Source organism: Falco punctatus (genome assembly GCF_963210335.1).
Source record: "Falco punctatus genome assembly, chromosome: 5".
Classification (NCBI taxonomy): domain Eukaryota; kingdom Metazoa; phylum Chordata; class Aves; order Falconiformes; family Falconidae; genus Falco; species Falco punctatus.
The window spans coordinates 40834753-40857164 of NC_137584.1; the positions used below are offsets into that span (position 1 = coordinate 40834753).

General features: G+C 43.5%; 1 long non-coding RNA gene across 5 annotated transcripts in view; it reads right to left on the reverse strand.

Annotated features, from left to right (window-relative positions):
* Positions 1-867: 867 nt before the first annotated feature.
* Positions 868-22412, reverse strand: part of LOC308065071 — a 51137-nt gene continuing 29592 nt past the window's right edge. For 2 of the 5 annotated variants that reach the window (XR_013928646.1, XR_013928650.1), the window contains 2 exons: positions 9009-9148; positions 868-7995 (listed from right to left, as the gene is read on the reverse strand). This is a non-coding gene — a long non-coding RNA (uncharacterized lncRNA). The remainder of the gene's footprint in view (positions 7996-9008; positions 9149-22412) is intronic. The other 3 variants (XR_013928649.1, XR_013928647.1, XR_013928648.1) reach the window with 3 other exon arrangements.

Genomic DNA, 22412 nt, shown 5'->3' on the forward strand with positions numbered 1-22412 from the left:
ACAGCAAAGAGTGGTTTGGACAGGGAGGAAACTGTGGGAAGAAGTCCTTCCTGGAGTCAGAGAAGAGGATCCCAATGGAAGTGTGCAGTCAGATATTTACTGGTGTAGAGGTCAGAGAGCACCGGTGCCGCAGCTGACCCCCCTCTAACAGAGATGGTGAAACAATGGCACACTGGAGGGTGATACAGGAGCTGGGTTTGAGCCACAAAGCCCTGATCCAGGTTCCCTCCAGGTCTTGGCTCTGAGGCCAGTTTCTCTGGAAATCAACGGTCTAAGAGCTAGATTGAGTTACCTCCCAGGCCGGATGCTGGTACCTACTTGGGGTGCCGTCCTGGTCCCAGGGTGTTACAGCCATGCAGCCTTACAGCCAAACTAATTCTCCGTTCACTGAATTTTTGGTAGAAGTGCTTTTACCACTTTCAGAAACAGGGATTTCCAGTTTCTCCAGCAAGCCCCAAGGAGGAGCAGTAGGCCCTATGATGGCCATCACTTTGGCAAATGTTGACTTGTGCCTTCAGCAAGAACTGGCAGCGAAGAGGTTAAGAATTAGTGAACCTAAAAAGCTGCTTTTTGAGGGGTGGGTTTCAGGCAACCTGAGCTAAGGAAGCAGCCTTAACAATATAAGAAAAGGAAGTGCTGGTCGTTGGTTTGTTTGTTTATTGTTTCAGCAGTTTGTACTCTGTGTGTCTCATGTGCTATCTTCATTCCTCAGTCTCCCAGCCAGTTAATTATCCAGGGGAAGTGGTGCTTCCTGCCTGCGACCTCCTGGGTCCCCTCCCATTGTTCCCGGAGCTGACACACAGCACTGGAGATGGCAGAAAGGGCTGCTCATGTCTCAGCCGGTGAGAAACACTCCAGAGACTGCAGTTAGTTAATAAAGCAGATGGGTTTATTGGAATTGGCAAATCTCAATGCTAGTGATGTGTTTAATAGGGTTCATCAGACAAAAATCCGAATAAAAATAAAACAAGGAGTTTGGGGGCAGGGGGATAAATATAAGACAGACAAGATGATCCGTACCTCTGGCATCTCCAGCAGCTCTACTGCTTCTCCTCAACCTTCAAGAATCAGCAACAGGTTTGCTCAACAGTTCTTTCTCTGTTAGGACTTATTAGTCAGCATGAGAAGAAATCCCAGCCTTTAAAAGCCACATTCAGCTGGACTAGATCTCCTCCAATCCCTGTGCCAAGTGAGTTCTTTAACTTTCCGTACACAAGACATTTGAACACTCTTCAGAGGCTCTCCCTTCACTTGGTACAGGGGCTTTCATGGAAATGTGGATGACTCCAAGCCCCTAATATTGTAAAAATATATTTTTTTTTCAGAAGCCCCAGTGCCCTACATGACCCCCAGAGATTCTTTTCTGTGCTTCTGTAACGATCAAGCACCAGCACCTTACAGAAGTGTGCTTCTCTCAAATGCTGTGTGGACATTTCAATATTTATTTTTTTTTAAAGAACACTTTGTACAATCCCTAAGCAGGGCCTGAAGCAATGCAAACAATAACAAACAGCGATGGGCTTGAGCTGTAGATCTGGGATCCAGATGTGCATCTCAACTTCAGGAAGGTTTGAGGGTGCTTAAGCCGGGTGTGGGTTAATCTCCCTGGAAAATCAAAAATTAAGAGGGAGAAAGGAAAAAACATAAGCAGAACATAGCTAACAAAACACAGAGGGGCAAGTTTTCATTTCTGTGTGTTTGATAACTCCAGTTTTTTTGAAAGATGTGACCTCACCCTATGAGAGGTTGGGAACTGTGATGAGCCAAGAATAAAAGGCTTTTTGCTCACTGACACTGGTAAAAGTAAAGCAATCTGTTTTGAAGAACTCCTTTAAAGCACGTATTGCTACTTTGATGATACAGATCTTGTGAGAAAGTGGGTTTTGCTCTAAGTCACATAGTTTTTTTGTTTTTCTCCACATATTTTTGCCTTCACATGAGTACTGTCCTATGTAATTCCAGTGCTCAAATGCATCTTAGATATTGTGATGCATTTGTACCACTCTGATGGCATTTGGGGCTCAAAATTTACTCATCTAAAGTTTTAGAGAAAAACAAAACGCAGGTCCTAGATTTTCTCTTCAGAGGGAGACACCATTTCCAGGGATGAGCTGATTCCTCCCTTTTGGAACAGGACGTGGCCAGAGGAGCACTGTCATTACTGGAAGTTTTCTTTCATGAGAAAATATTATTTACACATGACAGAGCCAAATGACAACAGTGGCAAAGAAGACTAGCAATCGATCCTGCTTTAAATAGCTAATTTTCTAATGCAGGGAGGAGCATTTCTGAGGCCATTTCCGTAACAAGATGTTCCACTCACTTCTGGCCTAGCGGCACAGCATCTTGATCCTGCCTTCTCTTCCTTTCCCTTCCCTTCCTTTCCCTTCCCTGCCCTGCCCACCTTCTGTCAACAAACATGTAAGAAAGGAATTTCACCATGTCAGGAACTTTAGGCTTTTGAAACAGAGCTCACACACTTGACGCTACCCAGCCTTAGGACACAGCTGAGCTGTTGCCCAGATGGGAGGTCAGTTGTGATTTCTTACAGATGTTTTGGATCAAATTATAGTGCTTAAAAGAAAAAAAAAAAAAAAGAAAAAAGAAAAAAATCTCCAGAGGGTTCACAGCCATGACAAATAATTTAGAGGGTGGTTAGACAAATCATATGAAAGAACTCTAAGACTGGATCTTTTGGCTCCCTAATGGGGATACATTTAAATTAAAAAGCCAGTACATAATGAGCCAAAGACCATCGTGCCACTGGATAACAAAAGCAGTTAAAGAGCTGAATTGAAAAAGATGAGTGGATATTTGAGTGCCTGCCATCATTTCCCTCTTCCCTCTTTTGGTGATGAGAAAGAAAAGGGAAAACAGTGAAGAATGAGCAGGGTCTCCACATTGTTTCTCTCCTCTTTCCTGGTGAAGAAGCCATCAGAGATGCAGAAACAGAAGGAAAGCCAAAATTATTTATTCCTCCCTACCCTGGACAAAATGGGAGTAAAACAGTCACAAAGACAGGACAAAGGTCTCAACCTTCTGGAAAGCGAAGCTTGTTTATCAGAGTAAAAACTGCAAGAGCTAAAGGGACAGCACAGGATTGCCTCCAGCCCCTCCCCCAAGTTATGTATTTTGCCTTGTTTCTGTTAGTTTGCATTATTTAATATTTTAAATCATTACAAAACACCCTGACACCAAGTCTTTCAAATGTATTGTGGCCACCGAACAACTGAAAGAGCTGTTTCTCCTGCAAAGTTCTTCTGGGGCAGAAATTAACACACTGCCACTTCTCAAATATTCCCAAGCCCAGACTGGAGCGAGAAGCGGCTACTCATCTTCAAAAAGACTAAGGGAAGGGGTGCACTAATTTATGCAGAGTCAATTAAAAACTGAAAGCAACCTGGATTTAATGGTTGGGAAGGCTAATTGACAAACACTCTCAACTCAGTATTACCTAGCTTGGCAAAATCCCTTATATTGAAATCTAAATTTTAATGCTATTTAAATCTAAGGACTGTGTATCATAGCCTGTACACTTTTGATGATGTACAGGCAGACAGACAGCAAAGCACTGGATTCCCCACCCTCTTTCAGGGAGGACAGAAGATAGTCCACTCCTTGAGGGACACATTTCTCCTACGCACCACAAAGCAAGTCTCCTGCTAAAATCAGCAGGAACCATGCATGATTAAGGACACTGGATCAAGCTCCACATACGAGAGGTTTCCTGCTGCCACTGCAAAGGTGAAGAGTAGGTGATGCTCAATAACCAGGAAAAACTCTCTATATAACTATATAAAAGCTACCAAGCGATGGCTGAACACAAGGGCTCATGCTTGAGACACCAGCTGCTTCCTGATGACTGCTGCTAATTTTGGCAGTGGGGCAAGAGTGCAGTGCCTATGCAGTTTGGGGCAGGATATAGATTATAAACATTGTTTCCCTGAGATCTTGCTGTGCGTTGCTCAAAATTGTTTTCAAAGGCAGCTCAAATTAGCCCTCCACCCACTCTCCACTGAGATTAGATCCAGCGATGTTTAACATAAAGACAACAAACAGTCTTTGGAGTGGAGACTAGGGCCCAGGTTCCTTCTCTCCCTTCCTCCAAGACTTTTCTTAACAATACAACTACACCAGCACATTTCCCAAGCTGAAGTGCAATAACTGCTCTTTTATAATGCCCATTGGCAGCATATGTGTGCCACCCAGTCCAGAGCCTGTTTAATTAAGAAATTCTCCCAGACTGCCTGTTGCACCAGGTAAGCAGCCAGCAAATAAAGAAAAGCAATGTCCATTCAACCCCTGCCAGCTCACATACACCCAGCTTTGATTGCTTGTGATTGCTTTGGGGTGAGAAAGGGAACATATTAGTTCTCTGCCAATGGCAGGTCTATGTTATTTGCAGACAGAAAGCTGCACTTTTTCTCCTTTGATAACAAGTAGTAACACAAGCAACGGCAGAAGCAGCCAAGCCTTGTTTCCTGTGAGCAGTGTCCCCAGCTGAGCTCCCATGTGGGGTCTCTAGTAAAGGGTGAACTTGCAACCCAGCTTCCCTTGAGCTGGAAGCAGGAGAAAGAGCTTGCAATGAGTATTTCCTCAGAGCTTACAGGATTTACTGTCCATGAGTACTGTACCTCTCTGCCCTGCTGGGCTGCAATTAGCTGATAGGGACAACTTGGAAGGGGTCTGATGCATCTACTCCCCCCCACACACAGAGCAACTGCATGAGCCTCATTTCGTAGGAAACCAGATCTGCATCCAGACAATCTTATTGCCGAGATTAATTTCAAGACTAGAGGATTCAAGCCACTGACTTTGGCAAGAAAGGCCAGACACCTCAGCATCGCTTAGTGTTTCATTAGCAGCTGTCCTCCCAGTGGTGCTTTATTTCAGGAAATTACACTCAAGTTTATGGACAGGGAAACTGAGGCACAGCTTTTCGAAAAGACTTCTCAAACATTGGTCACAATCCAAAGTAAAACCACTGCAAGCATGCTTCTGCTCCAGGGCATGACACACAGCTCGCCTGCAGGGTGGTCTCCCTTGACAGCTATCAGATCACAGCATGGGGCAATGATGGCACAGGGCAGTGGTGCATGGGGACCATTGGTGGGAAGCCTTCTGCCCAGGCAACCTCCCTCCTCCACCCAGATGAGCTACATGTCCTATGCGAGTGCCGAAATAATTGTTTTTGCAGGGCCAGAGCTAGTTACATCTGAAAGGGTACCTGTGAGCACGGCAAGGAGTGTCATTAGGCTGCTGGCTGGGCTCTGGAAGATGGATGTGTTGTTCACTTTCGTGCAGGCAGTTAACAGCGCTAGCTATTTGGTTACATGAATTTACAAGCTTAGCTGCTGAATAAAGGAGACCACAGGTTAACAGCAAGGGGTGAAGGTGCTTGTAAAGGTGCAAGCTGAGCCCTGAACCAAGGCGATTACAGCTCACTGGGAGCTCCTGAAACCCATTAGTGCTAGAGCAAGGAGCTGTCAAGATCCACAGATGAGCAGTTAAGTTTGCAAGCTCAGAGGTGACCATGTGCAGGGAAGGGAATTTGCTTTGCTCTCACACAGTCTCTCCCTTTTCTTTCTCCAACCAACCACCTGCAAACCAGCCCCCAGTTTCCCCCAGCAGGGACAAGGGACTCCCAGCCCATCCGCCCCTTGAAAGCCACACTCCTCCCTCCACCCCGGTGCCTCCCCCGCGTCGCAGGCAGCATCCCCATACTCGCCAGCACCTCTCAGGAGCCCTCTCACCAGAAGGTACTACTGATCCCCAACCTGGACCGAGTCCTCAGGCATGAAGAACCACATCACACTTCGGAAAGCAACAGAAAATAGTTTTCCCTAAGCGGCCCCTTACTTTCTCACACTGTCCTCTCCTCCAGAAATAAATAAAACTACTTCAAGGTGTCAGACAAGCCATCGCACTTTAATTTCTCCCTTTGGCAAGCCTAGCCACTAATTCAGTCTTGTTATGGTTTTCCCACTAGGGACAAAATATATACTGAGCTTTGAAAACCCATTGTGTAGCAGCAATTGTTGCTGTAAGCCAGTGGCTGTTTTGCTTTGTTCAGCACTGTGTGCCTGTGTCTCCTGTGAGATATTGTTTTGTTAAGGCCTGCTATTGATTAACAGGGAGAGGAATTGAATTCCAAATGGGAGTAGCTGAAACGTTCCAAAATGCTGCATAAAAAATGTGAACATTTAAAATCACCTTAAAGACAGGTAGCTTTCCTAAACCAGATCCATTTTGCCCTCCAGCTGTACCCACCACAGCATCTCACCTCAGGGCAGTCCGGCAATTCAGGCTCAGGATAAGGACCGTATCCTTCTCACATCTTTGGGGCTGATGGACATTGTTAAACAATTTGGGTGCTGTGCCAGGGGTGACATCAAGTGCTGGGGCACTCTGCGGGGAGCAGCTCTGGGAATTTGTCCTGTCTCCTAATGCTGCCTCAGAGGCACCAGTCCCTGGTGTGGGTCCAGTAATAAGTAAATAGGCACAAAGGTATCTCAGGCTCCTACAGCTTCATCTTCTACCCTATACAAAGAGATTGATTATTCCTTGATTGAGCCCCAAATAGATTACCTTCATCTCCAAGGGAGGACTTTTGTCACTGTAACTACCAAGCTACACCAGAGCATGCATTGGAAGGGTAGTCAGCATCCAGTGCTGCTGTCCCAGGGCAGGAGCCAAGCACACCCAGCTGTCTCCTGGCCACAGGCAGCAGGAAGGGAGGAGAGGGGTCCCACAGGGTGCCAGACAGCAGCTCTACCACCAAGTCAGACCAGCTTTTTTGCATTGCCAGCACCACACAGGGCACACCACTACCCATGCCCAAGCCATGAGTAATTGCCCTGACATGTCTTGGCCCCTCTCGGTGGTGTCAGCTGGACTCTGAGCTGCAGCACCAGGAGGCTCGTGGTGGTTTTGCAGTGTCCTGCTCCAGGCACTTGCCTGTGTATTGCCTTAGACCTGTTTGGCAGAAACCTGCAGGAATGAGAAGACACTGTGACACTGGTTTTCATCTGTCTGGGCAAAATTCATTTCACCAACCTTTGAAGTAATTTGAGGGGGGGAACTGAAGAGAGAAGGGCAGATTTCTAAATTCTCTTCAACCAGTTTCAGCATTTGCACTAGAATAATAATAGCAGAGTTGCAACATCCTTTGTGCAATATGTTAGGGGTAGTCGATCTACCGTCTGGGAAAATCCGGTGTCATTTAACAAGAGGGTAATACAAGACTGTACTGTAGGAGCTAGCCAGAGAGATTTTGATAGGGAATGATATAATTCCTCTAGGATCTTCTGACCATCCCATAGAAATCATAGAGTGGAACCTATATCAGGTTTGCTGTAGGATTTAATAGAAAACAGAGGTTTTCAGAAGAGCTGACATGCAGCCTGCTGCTGACAGTGTTCATTCACAAAAAGTCTACTTCTGCCACTGTGCTGGAGGCAACTTCTCAGAAGACACAATGGCAGAGGCAGACAAGAGGAACCAGGTCCCTCTTTCCACCTGCTGCTGGAGGAATGGCCACAAACAAATGTAACCGAAAAGCACAAGGGGCCACAGCTTGCGCCTCCACCGCTAATTCCCATCCACTTTACCTTAGAGCCAATTAGCCTTTGTCTTCAAGAGTTTCAGCTCATTTTGCATGTTACCATGTCAACATTTAAGTATGAAAGATAGTGGTAACATATCTGTAAGAACTCTTGGACTCAAGAGTTCTCAACAGCCACTAAGCCCAGGCCTAGAATCCCTGTTAGAGGAATATGGAGCTAAAATACTGCCCTGAAGCAGGTGGTCTCAAGGAAGTGCTTCCTGAGGTGAGATCCTGGCCGTGCTCTTGCCATGAGCATCACCTTCCCAAGCTAGCCATGCTCAGCCATGCAGCCATCCCAGAGCAGCCACTTCTGAAAGACAGGAACACTGTGCACTCAATAGCACTATTGTACTCACAGTCTTAGATTTCAGCATCAAATACAAATGCACCTGACAAAAATAGAGTGGTGGTTACAAAATACAGGCATATTTGTCTGAAATGTTGTTATCAGAGAGTTTTCTGGAAAAAGGAGCTGTGCTTGGCGGGGACAGTCCTGTGTTTCAGCTGAAGGAGCACCGGCAGCGATGCACCCCACTGTGATGTGCAGCAGTGTTTATGGAAATAAGGGTACAGGGTGGATCAAGAGCAGATTACAGCAGCCTCCACCCGCAGATTACAGCAGCCTCCACCCGTGTATACATCCCTGGCCCTGGCCCAGGCTGCCTCGTAACCCTGCGCTGGACAGTGATCAAAGGGTTCAGCGTGAGCTGAGAAAGCCACACAGGGAGGAGGGGGAGAAGTGATCCCCAGCCTCCAGCCCTCTCTTTGTTCAGTTCACTCACGAGTTTCCCAGTTGTGTTTGAACTCCTGTCTCACACTCGCCGGTGCCTAACCACTGCCGGTGGCTTCAGGGGCACGAGCTATCAACCTTGACTTCACATTAACTTCATCTGAATTACATTCTAGTTCTTTCCAGAAAAGCATTTTAAAGCTTTTTCGTCAAAAGAGGGTGTAGACATGGGGGGGGGGGGGGGGGGGGGGGGGGCGGGAAGAGACTGCAAACATGGGGGAGGGAATTAGATTTAAAAGAGCCCTTTGGAGTTACTTCAATTAATTTGGGTACTGAAACCCTCTGGAGAAAGGCTCCTCTTAGAGCTACTGAAGTAGAACAGAGCATTTCAGGGTATCACTTTCATATTGAAATAGCAGCAGCACAGCAAAAGCGCTTTTCCTCCCAATTCATTAGTCTTTACGAATGCATAGGGTTGCACTTGATGATGCATAGCTCTCAGCAGCACCTTACCTCTGACAAGTTTTACGGAAGCATGTGCCTGTGCCCTGGCAGAGGGGATGCATGCAGACACAGTGCCATTTTGAACTCAGACACAGTGGTTTAAGAAGAGGAAACAAATGTTTAATCTCAGCACTAGTGAAAAATGAGGGTCTGCGGGCCATTCCTTACCTTGCTGGTTGTTGATGCTAGCTGGGTGGTCAATGCTTTGAAGCATGGAGTATGAAACAGCGCTTGAGTTAGAGGATCCGCTTGCACTAGACAGAGTGTTTGTAATGTGCTTTCTTGATGAAGCAAGCTTGCTTACATGTCTGCAAGAACAGTGGGCTTGCTTTTAGTATTTCCATATATTAAAAAAAACAAAACGAAAACCCACCAAAAAAATCCCCCAAAAACCTAAAACCAACAACAACAATAAAAAAGCCCAACCTAAAAAGCTTCAATTGGGAAAATCCTTGCCTAAAGGTCTCACACTGCAGCAGCAGCAGGATTAAGAGAATCCGGCGTAGGCTACTTCTCAAATATAAATTCCCAGGCTTTCTTCAATCTTTATAACACCAAGAAGATCCCTCAAAACCATCAGGCCAAGACCCAGAGAAGCTCACTGACTGGTTTGCTTGAGAAATCTCTTGCCATTTCTCTCAGGCCGTTCAGTCAGTTTAGCAGGAAAAAATGAATGACTGTGCACATTGGCCTAAGATGTGCAGCAATATATATTCACAAGAGCAACATGAAGCAGCGCAGTGAGAAGAGCAAGGCTGGCTGGGCTGCAGAACCTATTGTAGAGGAGGTCATAAAGGCAACGTGTCTGGGCCCATCCATTTTTGTTGCCAGTTAACAGACCAGGTTTCTCAAACAAAAGCCCCTAACTGACAAGAGTATGTCCTCAAGACTGGAAACAGATTGATGGCTGACACTGAATAAAAGCCTATTTCCTTTGGCTCATGGGGGTTTGGCACGGTTGCTGATACCACAAATGGCTGAGCCCAGTTATCAGTGCATATGTAGCAAAGTGAATATTTGTTGGAAACAGAGCCTAAATTATTCATGAAGGCTTTACAATCTTGAATCATTTAATTCCTTCATGTCTTCAGTACAAAAGAATACGTCGATGTTCCCTACTTACAGATTTTGTACAGCAAAATTGGCCAGCAAAGCTTGACAGGTGAAACAAAAAAAAATTAATTGTTAAGCATCAGTTACTGTACCTCCCCTGCTGAAATTAATAGAGCCGCTGCTTGAAACAAAAGCTGAGACAGGGCTCTCAAGGAAGCAGTGGACAAGTATGTTTGCAGGTTGTTTATAATCATCCATTCCAGCAATATTTGCATCTTCCTCCAGATACTTAGTGCAACTACAGACAGGACTTAAGGCTAGGTGGGCTACAGATTGGGTCCAGGTACCTGGCAATTCCCATCAATGTGCATTTAGTGGGAATCTTAGGTAAATGCTTGCTGCCACTAGAAAAAGGAAAGGAGACCTGAGCTCTATTAAGTGTTGTTCAGACTCCAAGTTCAATATCAAAGTACTTTATAATTACTAGTTAAGTGCAGGTTCTGCAGCCCATGATGTTTCAGCAGGAGCTCACACATTTCATTAAATGTTAGAACGAGTTTTCTTACAGGCAGGAAAATTCACCGATGGGCTGCTGGAGTCATCCTTTGTCTTCCCAAAGGGTGCTGTGGGAGCTTTCAGCTTTTTCCAGCTCTACACAGAGCAGAGAAATCCTAGTCTGGACAGAAACACCTTCCACCTGAAAGCCTGTCTCATCTTTCTTCAGAAAGCAATGAGCTACAGGAGGAAAATAAATCCTTTGCCAAGAATGATGTCTAGGTCTTTCAGCCAGGCCTGCATCTTACCAACAATTTTCACATGTTACTTCTCATTCTTCTGTATGGAAGATCTCTGTTCCTAAAGAGCAACTGTCTGCCTGGAACAAGAGGGCCACCAAAATGTACTGTATACAAAGTTGCCCAGTATGCAGAGGAAACAAAGGGGATAAGAAGAAATTTCTCCACTGACAAGTAATCTTACATGTTACTTATAACAGTGGGGAGTAAACAATTTTCAGGCAGAAAGGTAATTTTTCAAGCTGACAGAACGGTTTCCAAGTATAGTGCCTAGCTGAGCCCTGGTCCAAGCACGCAGCAAGCGCTGTGAGGCCCTTTTCACTTACAGAAGAATAGATGGGGCCAGACAGTCTGGCAGCCTCACTAAGGCACAATGAGCAGGAGCCCTCTCTCCCCCTACACGTATAAACACACGCACTCTACAATCTTTCACAGCAACGCGCCAAAGCAAACATCAAATCGACTGTAGTATTTCAGAGAGATGGCCAAAGCTCACAGATATTTTCCATGCAATCCCCTGGAACAATCCAGGGCTTTCACTAGCACAAAGGTGGAAATATGCATAGTGGAGAAAAGAGTGATTATTTTTAGAAACGTACATAAAAAAAGTGGGTCTTGGTTTGGCCAGGATTTACCCTGATCCCAGCAGAAGCGATGCCAAGGTTGAATGGTAAGGTGCCGGATCAGGCCCACCTCCCTCAAAGCATCGCACGTTGTTTCCAGGTGAGGTTAGCTGACAGCCGCCACTCCTCAAAATCCTGTTCTCCTTGGCACAAACACATTTTCTTGAAAGAGGGTGATTCCTTCACATCCTTCTGCCCGGACACAATCTCTGGGTATAAAATGACAATGAGGTTGAGGCAATCGGATAGAGAACGGCAGCCAGGCTAGCCAGTGTCAGCACAGTCAATGTAACACAGCACCAGGACCTGAAAAGCTGCAAGGTCCCATCCTGAACTGCTCAGGAGATATTGATCATCTCATAGGCCTACAGTGATTCTCAGTGCCCAGTAGCAATGCACGACGGGGCCAATTAACAAATGGTTAGTTTGCAACCCAAAAAAATGGCAAAACAACTTAAGTGAAGTCTTGTGCACCAGTGTTCATTTGGATTTGATCATTCTTTGTAGTCTATTTTTGCCACAAACTTGGCTTGAAATCTGGTTTCACAAGTGGTCATCTTCAGCTGGAGATTCATGGAGCCATGGAGATGGGAACTACTTCCAGGGGGCTCCTAAAAACTGACTGTACAGCCACAGTCTGAGAAGTGCCTCTTTGAAACCCAGCACCAGCTGAAGCATGCCCTCCCTGCTGCTTGTTCCTGCTGTTGCACTATGCCTCAGTTGCACCAAGATGAATTTTCATGGAACCATGGGAGAAGTCAACTTCAAAAAAACAGGTTAAAACCAAACAACAAAAGACCACTTTTAACCTGAACTGGTTCTCCTGATGATTTGCTGTGTAGCCGTACCAGACTTTTGCTGGCATCATTGGGTGAACAACACAGGAACGCAGTGCTTCTCAAATTGCATCCTAAGGAAAGCAAGGCTCTTGTCAATAGACTGCTATGGTCCACTTTGCAATGGGAAACGGCTGTCAGCTAGGTCTGTAGTTTCAACTGTCCAACTCATCTAGCACACTCAATGATACTCAAGTGAAGTCAAGCACTTGAGCTGCTGTTAGTTTTCCCTGCATCTCTCTCTTCTCCAGGCTGAGCTGGCCTATGTCCCACACCTTCCCCTCACAGGGCAAGTGTTCCAGCTGTAGCCATCCATGGAGGACCTCAACATTTCCCAACTGAAATTTGATTTACTGGTCTAAACTCTCACTTAAAAACCTGCATTCACAAGACTCACAAGACTCTCATAGCATTAGAAAGTGACACTCAGGATAAGTTTCCCGGAAGACTTGTGACTCTCATGTGAAACCACTATAAAGAAGATTTAATGGTTGTTGCAGTAGGAATCTTATGCAACAAAGATAACTGCACCAGGCTCAGCCTCCAGCACACTAGGGCCATGCATAGGGTTTCACATGAAGGTCATGAGAAGCTTCAAATATTTTAAAGTTTCAAAAGAGCTATCATAATAGAGAAACAAAAGCAGAGATGTATTGCATTTGCCTGCTAAACCAAATGGGTCTGACTTGCTTGTATGGGATTCATTCAGCAAAAGCAAAGCTTCCAACAACATATCTTTGGAGATCCCTCCACACAGCATGTACTACACCAAAGGCAGGAGTAAAAGCAAGACAGACTGAGAAACAGAAGATGGCAGGAGGCTTGTCCTTCTCCCTTTGCTTTTCCAAAATTAGTTCAAAGCGTTAACTCAAAGGAGTTCATCTCCAGCAACAGCTGGCAGTTTGGGCTGGCTAGCAAGCTGCAGTTGACTAGAGGGATTCAGTGAAAGTCACCTTCTTCCAAAAGGAAATAAAACACGGAAGAGCAATGTCAATTTTAAATTAATATAGGTAGAAAAGCACAACCTATTGCTTCTTAATGCCGTTCTACTTTATCTATGCCTAATGTCCTAACTAATTTATCACTATGTAAGCTCCATTTACTTTTGGTGTTTCTCCCTAGGTGAATAATAAAGATCAGATGAGTCATTTAAGTTTTATTCTTTACTTTAGAATTTTGAGAGACAATTCAACTATGGCCCACAGAAGTTCATATTTCTCTATGTTCAGTGGAGAAAGACTGAAGAAACTGAGAGGACTGACACAAAACACCCTCGGCAAAAGTTACCCTTTGTAAATGCTATCCTCTTCAGGCTTAAGTGCTATAACTTCATTGTTGCAAATAGAGCAAGGGCAAGGTTTAATAACCTTATCTATTAATTTATTATCTTTAATATACTTATCTATCAATTTATTTTCATAATACATTTTCTAAGGGGAAAGTCCTACTCTGTTCATAGACTTTCCATTTTTATAGTTTAAACACGACATAAGATAAATTTTAAACCTAAGATTATTTCATGTAGCTCTCAGTTTTCAGAAATCCTTCTTATATCCATATCTTCATGTTGCTTATAAGCTATGTAATAAGTACGGATCACTGAACACCTGAAAAAGGAAGAAATAATAAACTCAGAAAAACCCACATCTTAAAGTAATATATGAAATTCTGGTTATGCCCTTTCAAAAAGCATGCAGCAAAATGAGGAAAGGGACAGATGCAGAGATTACAAGGATGATCAGAGGAATGGGTCAGCTTTGGAAAAGGTAAGACTAAATAAGCCTTGGAAAACAAGGAGACAACAGAGCAGGATGAGGCAGACATCTCTATGTTTATGAAACAGAAAAGGTGAACAGCTATTACCCATCGCTTAACACAAGAGTGAGAAGGAACTGAAAGAAATCATCAGGCAGAAAGTTGGAAAACAAGAACGAAAAAGCAGTTTTACAAAGCAACGTGACAGCACTGTGTAGTGCACCATCACAGGCTGTTGTGAAGGCCAAGACTGTCCAAAGGTTCAAGAAACAATTAAACAAAATAATGGAAGAAATGTCTCTTCAGGGCTGTTAGACAGGCACAAACAAATCCCATAGAACATCCCGAGCTGTGCAGGATCCAAGGATCAGAGAGGGTAATGGTGTGGCCAGCATTATTGTACACTTGCCCTGTTTCTTCTGCTCCTTCCCCAAGCACTTGCTGTCGGCCACAGTTAGGCACAGGGAAGAGAAGGCTCTGGGGAGCTGAAAGGCCCTGCTCCTGCATTTTCACTTCAGGATTAGTCTGCTTGAGCCAGCACGCTCTGTCACTTAGCCAAGTGTCAGAGGTGACAGCATCAGGCAGGCTGAGAAGAAGCACCACAACACTTCTAAATGCTTCCAAGAAAAATGATCCCTCTTTCTTTAGTATGCTATAGCTTGTCATATAATAGCAATAATCACAATTGCTTTGTAATATACGTGGAGCAGCTTTGGAGATTGATTAAATGCCTCTGCTTCCCTTCAGCTTTAATCACACCCAGCAGCTGTTTATTGCTCAGAATACTTTAGATCAATAGAGCTTATGCCTTACTTATACCTTTAAAATAGTATACTCTATACCAGCTCCCTTGAAACTGCAAGCAGTAATTACAGTAAGTGATCATACTCTGCAGAGTTAAAAGTAAGTAGCTGTTATAAAATTGACAAAATCATCGCAGCCACTAGTGTAAGACACTTTTGAAAGGTGGACTTTCCTAGTTGCAAACTTGTCCCAAGTTCTTTGATAAAGGAGGGACTGGAAAGGCTGTGTGCACAATTCTGCTCAGACCCTGCCATCAGGTGGAACATAAGGGCCATGAGACAGAGCAGGACACCTGCCCCATCAAATACCCCAAGAGCACAGCAGCAGAGGCAAGGCCAAGGGTAAGGTTACCAGGAAGTCCTAAGCACAAATAAGAATACCCCAGGTTAGATGGTAGTGCAAAAAAAGCCATCCATTTTAATGACTCTATGAGATACACTCATGTCTTGTGACTGTGCTCAGCCAGCAGTTTCAGAAGCATTACATCAATAAAGCTTTAAGCATATTTTGATTCCATAAAAATAAGCAAAATCCTACTGAACACAGTGTGCAAACTTGTACTGACTTCCACAAGCCCAGGACCTCACTCTCTGTGTTAATCATGGCAAGTTAAGTGAATGAAAGTTAACTTCAGGCATTAAATCATCAAATCCAGATGAAACATACTGGAAAAGTCCATTTCATCACACTGCCAGACAAGACAAGACAAACTCTTGGCTGGTGCATTGAAAAGACAAATATTTGGATAGGAAAAGAAAGAGCGGGTAAAGTCATTGCTTCTAAAATGATATGTTATGGAAAATCATTGCATCACTTTTACTAGCAGTTCACAGCTACTCATTAATTTTGCAAAACTGCAGCAGCTGCTACTCTCTGAGGTCTTCTGGAGCAGCAGAATATCTTGCCTGCTCGTAAGGGGACAAAAAGCAATGCCCAAGAGTACCACTACAAGAAAAATGGTGTTTATGTGAAAGGTGACAAGATTTGGTTCATTTTATACACAGCCAGGACCTGTGTTTGAAAGAGACAATATTAGGATTGTTTTTTCCACCCACACATCCACAGCAATACAGGTCATTTTCTCTGGCAGGAAAGAAACTGTAATGTGGTATTTAATGTTGTGTTGTGTCAACAAATACATAGCACACCAGGATTTAGGAACTCTTTAGGTAGGCTAGCCCACAAAACCTCACCTGATACTGGCACAGAAAAGGGGGAGGAGTGAGAAAATTGTCAGATCACTTTAAGAAGCACTGCAAAATATGTCACGTACTATTTTGCTTTGTTAGAGATTGAGGTATATTGAGTTAATGATCATTAAAATCCAATTAAGAACAGGGGAAACAACTCTGGATGCTTAGAAGGCCCCAGCCTTCCAGTCCATCAGACAAGGGAAGAAGAAAGCAGATAAAATGAGATAAAGGCAGCCTGCCATTATCATTGTCATTCAAAAGAGGAGGAATGCTGGATAATCTAGAGCTTTTCCTTTTTATTTTGTTTTGCTGTTTTTCTCTGACCTGTCTGGGGTTTCAGCTGTTAAAAAAGGAGGGAGATACAGGAAGGCAAGCTCTTCAAGTTTTGAACCCACCAAACACTCACATGTTTCAATTTCTGCCACTTTTGTGTTCCTTTCCACACTACTAACCACTTGAAAGCATCTTGCAGGGGAGAAGCTACCAGAGAAAATAGTTTTAGATGCTCCTTGTTTATTATATGCAGATCAAGCAGTTCTTATTAACTCAGTTTCCGTTCTTTCTTCATAGGTAGCAGTGCTGTGATATTATTTGCAAGCAGCCAAGGTAATTACCATCCAGCAGGGTCCAATTGTTTTCAATTAAAAGCTTGACTGAAGTCTTTAGTTTTTAATACCATTGTGACCATCTGCTTTCACTGAAGTTCATCAGCAAAGGCACAAGCCTCATTCTAATGCTGCTTAATTATATGGAGGATTTTTTTTTTTTTTTTTTGGTCAGAGATTCATTTTTCCCTGCTAAAGAAATGGGCAGCAAAGGGACTGCCTGGGTTCACTAATAGCCTGCAGCAAGATGGAGTATCCAGGAAGATCATTACCTTCCTGGGAGATCCAGTTGTTATCACACTGGCAAGAAGATCCAGGGGACCAACAGGAGAAAGCAGTTAACCTCGGCTGCCCTCCTTTCCCTCCCTTCAGTCACTTGCCTCCTTTTTCTCCCAGCAAATCTGAAAAGGCCACAAGGAAGAGGAGTTCATCTAAAAATAGGCAGTATGGTCCTCCCTTGCTGGTTACACTTTTGGACTCTGTTCCAGGCCAGGAACGCAGGCAGACTCTCCCGTCTGGGCACCCGCTCCCTCATCCTTGCACGTGCAGTGCATCTTTTGCAGTCCTGCATCATGTCAGGTCTGAGGATCTCCAAATCCCTTACAGGCATTCATTAAGCCCTGCACAATCCTCAGGAGAAGTAAGTAAATATAATTTTCCAGATGGGGAAATTAGGGCGGCACAAGGTTAAGTGACTAGCCTGAGGCCAAACAATAAATAAGTGGCAGAATCAGCGTGAGGAGCTGCAAAGACCCAGGTTTAATGAAAGTCTCTTGAGTGCTCAGCTCCAGTAAAGGAAAAACAACACCCCAACCCTCAAATCCTCAGGACACTGAACTCGTTTACTGCAGCTCTGCTTTATATGTGCCAATGTTAATAAGCGTGACTTAATATTTCCAACTGTACTGTGCAAAGAAAGGCATTTTGTAGATTTAATGCAGGAACTGCTGTCTCAAGGCAGGGAAGCACACTTGATATTGTTCATACCATCGACCCAGGCAGACGCACAGCTTCCTTACAGATGCCTGCTGCCGTTTCTGTTACACATGGTTATTTTCAAGGACTGGCTCCTCAAGAGGCAGGTACTTTGCCAAGTACCAATTAAAGAAGAAGAATATGTGGTACAACACTGTCAAAGCTGTGGAGATGTGCTACACTGCTCTAGTGGCAGTTTGAATCCCTTAAACAAGAAGCCAGAGGCCTTTCCATCTTCTCAGATGTATAGGTACGCCCATCTCTCAGGTAAATCCCAGAACCATTCATCCAAGACTTACAGCCCTGCTCCTCGCTAATCTTTGGGGAGACAGAAAGTTGGGTTTTCCCCTTGCACCTGGGGGTGCCTTTCTCCTTGGCACATATCTTCACTCTCAATGCACTGTTAGATCCATGTTATGCTCTGTCCCAAAGGCCAGCAATCCTGCTCCAAGATGGTACATGATGCAGGAGCACTAAATCTATATCAGGGCTGTTATACAGCCAAGTCCAGGTCTTTTATGCTATATTGAGACCTCTACAGATGCTATGCAGCAAAGGCATTGAAACTGGAATCTGAGGCTTGGGAGATAATTACTTCAGAAAATGGTGTAAATTACTTTAGTATTTTGAAAGGCTTGAGGTGTTGCTGTTCAACTACCTTCAGCTATTGTAAATGTAATGCAATTTGTTTCCATACAGATTTCTTTTAAAGCTATGTGTAGTATGTGTCCTAAATACATAATTACACACCAGAGTATAATGGCTCATTTGGGGTTATTTTGTAACCAATATACATTTTAAAAGCAAATTCTGAAGGAATATGCAGCAACAAGCATGCAGCACACATTCTGGAAGATGGTTTTTCTTACACTTTGGAAGATGGTTTTTCTTACACTTCCGCTCCTAAGAGGCTCCCAAAGGCCTATTCCTGCCAGAGAAACATACAAGAAAGAGTGAGAAGAAATAAAACCTTTCTTTAAGAACTACCTTGAAGAAAACATAACGATCCTGTTAAGAAAATAGTCCAGTAAACACGTTTTTGGCATGGGTGTCCTGTGAATTGGATGGCCTCGGAAATTGGTAATAAGATTTCGCATCTTTTCTTCCTGCGTTTGAAACTAATTTGTGCTCATAGCAAGTCAGCATAGCAATTGCAAAGTTTTTCAGTGACCTGTGTAAAATCATTTTGCAGCTCTTATGGAGCTATGTTTGCACAGCAAGAATTATTGAGAAATTTCTGTCCTTCTGCAAAGTGCTCTCCATAATCCCCGAACAAGCCAGCTTCCATTGAAAAGTCCTACAACAAGAGCAATAATGCATCAATGCATGCAAGTGAATGATTTCAACAGCACTTGGATTGATGTGAGTCAGTTGGGGTTGATCTCTAAGAATATTTCAGACAACCACTCTCACTTAAGTTACTAGCAGTTCAACATGCTGCTTTATTCACTAGTTCTAGCCAAAAATATTTGGACTTCTTTCCTTCTTTTGTAACTCCATAAGTTGCCATAAGACAAGGAGCTGCCTTTTGACAAGAGTGCATGACCAGCAGTTCCTTTCCTTCCATCTTCTCAGCAAGCTCCCAACACCATGGTTCATCCTGCTTAATTGGAAGGATTTAAAGCTGAGACGCTGAAATCAGGTACCATCTGTGTCAGGAACCAGGCACTTCCAAAGGGCCTCTAAGACCTAAATCTCCCACCAGAAGCATTTCTCTTTCTCCAACAACTACAGAGGCAATTTAGCACAAACGTGCTCCTAATTCTGGCACTTGAGTTAATTGCTTAAAGAAAAATAAAAATTGATCAAGTCTGCCTCTTTGAAACTACTTGTTAGCTATATTTAAGCAAAAATTGATCAAGTCTGCCTCTTTGAAACTACTTGTTAGCTATATTTAAGCAGAGGAGCTATGGGATGTAACAAGATCCCTGTTTTAAAGATGAAAGGGAGATAAATACCTTGCTTTCTACCTTATGGTCACTGCGTGGCAAAGCAAGACTTAAGATATTATGAGCCTGAACCCTGCTGAGCAAAGCCAATGGTGTAGTCTGTGAGAATCCGTTTAGGCAAAGGGGCAGGGGCCTGTAGGACAATGAAATATCAGTCTTTGTGCAAATAACAAGGACTTGTTCTGCTTTGGTATCTACTGATGACTCTATAGCATTCTTCACAGCAATAAATAAATTAACCCACACTGTCATGCAGGGAGGTTTTGCCCACCTTTGTAGAGGGGACCAAAACAAGCACAGAAGGCAGCTCACATTTAGCAAAGGCAGGAGGAAGTGCTTGAACTGCATTGTGGCTAAATACGAGGCTACGCTATCAAATTTTACATGCAAAGTATACAGTTCATCCCACTTGCTCTGTCATTAAGGGCCTGTGTCCGTCATTAAGGGCCTGTGTCCTACGCATCTGTACTGTACAGACGTATGTTTTCCTGCCCATGTGGCAACGCCGTGCACCAGTGAGCAGACAAGGCCTGCACATAAACATCCATGAAGTATAGCTATAGGTTTCTCAGTTTGTTTCTGGAAATGCAAGTGAGTCTGAGGGAGGCTGACATGGAAAAAGACAACAGTGTTTGAATGGAAGGTAATAATCTCTTCCTTATCAAGTGAAATAATCCCATTTTCTCTACTATTTTCAACGTAATATGACTAAATTAAAAAATCCAAATGTCATTTTATTTTCTCTTTGCTCTTTTGACTAAACGAATAAAAATTCTACAGAATTTTAAAGTGAAAGTACATGAAAAATTACTCACAGCTGTGGGATTTGCCCTGAAGATCTGGAGTACCTCCCTGCTGCAGCTTCAGAGTGAGGAAAGCTTCATTCATTTACCTTCTTCTAAGCTGCACATTCACTGAATCCAGATGGGATCTGAATTTTCAGTGTATGTATTTCAGGTCAAAGAGCTGCAATATTCGTGTTCAGATTTTACCGTACTTTCTCAGACCTGAGGAAAAATGAGATTTCCAAGTGCATCTGCATCATAACAACACTATTGTGTCTCATAGCCTGTTCTTTTTAGATCTAATAATGTTGCAGCTCAAGTCAGAGGCAATTGAGCCTAATGAGATGGATGAGTGGAAAAGGATCCTTCAGCCTCAAGACACGAGAGGTGTGCCACACCAGTTAGTGTTAAGGGGAAGGTTGATTGCTCTTATGGGTCTTTCCAGATGATCTCTACATTTTGATTTCCTGACTTCTTTGCCTCTTCCCCCTAAGTTGGCCCCCCATTCCCTTTTTTAAGAAACATACATGGTGCAGCAAAATGCTTCAGAATCAGCTGAAAGTGAGGGGAAAGAAAACTAATATCTCACACTTTGTACATTTTCTTCTATGTAAAAGGAAAAGCTCTCTCATTTTTTCCACTGTCCTTATCCTTTCTTAAAGCACCCAGACAGCTTAAAGACACAGATGTAGTGTCTGAGTATCAAGAATCTATGTGAAAAACAATATTATCAGAGTATCACTCTGAAAACCTGTATTTCAGTGAGCTTTGTGCCATTTCCTGAGTAACACCCTCACATCTCATGTACTGTCTTATAATTACAAAAAACATAACTTGGTATAGCATGCACTATGTCAGCTTTGATTATGCCAGCAGAGAAAGACATGGGATACAGAGAGAGAATAAAAGAAAAATGATGGCTGTCTACTGGCTTATCAATTTACATCTCTCTACAGTAAATCTAAGCCCTTTGTGCTGTCAGTCATGCACTCCTACGGCAGTGATTGCTGGAATATGAAAATCACAGCTTTGAGATCCATTTGTACATCCACATATTTGCACAGCCTTTCTGGGTTTATTGCTTCAGTGGCTGCAGCACTCCCCATCGGTATGGGACCTGGGATTTTAAGCGTGACGTTTCCCCCTACTATGTAGCTTAGGTGCAACACTTCATACCAACACTCTCTGAATCACCACCTTTCCAGCTGAAGTTATGAAGGAAAATGGAAAAAACCCCTCAGGAAACAGTAAAGGTAACAAATGGTCATGTGTTAGGTGACATATTTCAGGCCTATAAATCCCAATATGATGTTTGATTGTGGCTAAAAATAACACACCTCTTCATCAAATATTTACTGTCACGTAAATAGCTGCCTAGCCAGCATCATGCTTTTGAACACGTTAATAGCAACTGCATATGTTTGGCTAAAATGACACACTGGAAATTAATGAAGACAAGAAGACATGAACAAAAACCACCTCACTGCTGCCATCGCCTCTGTAGCAACTGTCAGCAGCAAAGAGCAGCTTCCTGGAAATTTCAGAAGCATGGTCTTCAGAAAAAAAATAATCATACTTGTTACAGGCACAACAGATGGTTATGCACACACATACACTACAACTAAATTTCCTGTGAGCTGAGCAGTCATTTAGGGCCTCACCCTTCCCCAAGCTCTTTCCCATCAGGACCCACATCCAGGAGTGGGTCAGTGAGGTTTCTTGCTGTTGTAAAATACAAACAGTGGTAGGAAAGCATTTTTTCAAACTTTTTATGCACCCAATGAGGACAAACATTCTACCACATAAAATTTCCCACAGGTCCACATGAAACTAGCCAAGAGCAAAAGAAGAATAATCAAAAAGAATCGTCCTCACCTTAAGAACTGCCCTCAGCTATTCCCCTAACACGGAGTTAAGTGTTAAAATCTGTAGCAGAGTACAATCCTCATCTAAATACTTGAATGCAAATTGCCTCTAATGGGTTAAGAATTGTCACGCAAGGAAAACAAAAGCCACTGGAAAATATGGCAGGATAATAAATTACTGTTGATTTCTTGAACTTACGTAAGTTGATTACAATCCCTTAGAAAACTCTCCAAGCAATGTTTCTGTCTTAAAATTCTGTCATATTCATGTGCTCGGCTTTTGAGCTGCATTCCGTAAAGCAAGTACAATTCTTCCAGATCAGCAAATCTGTACA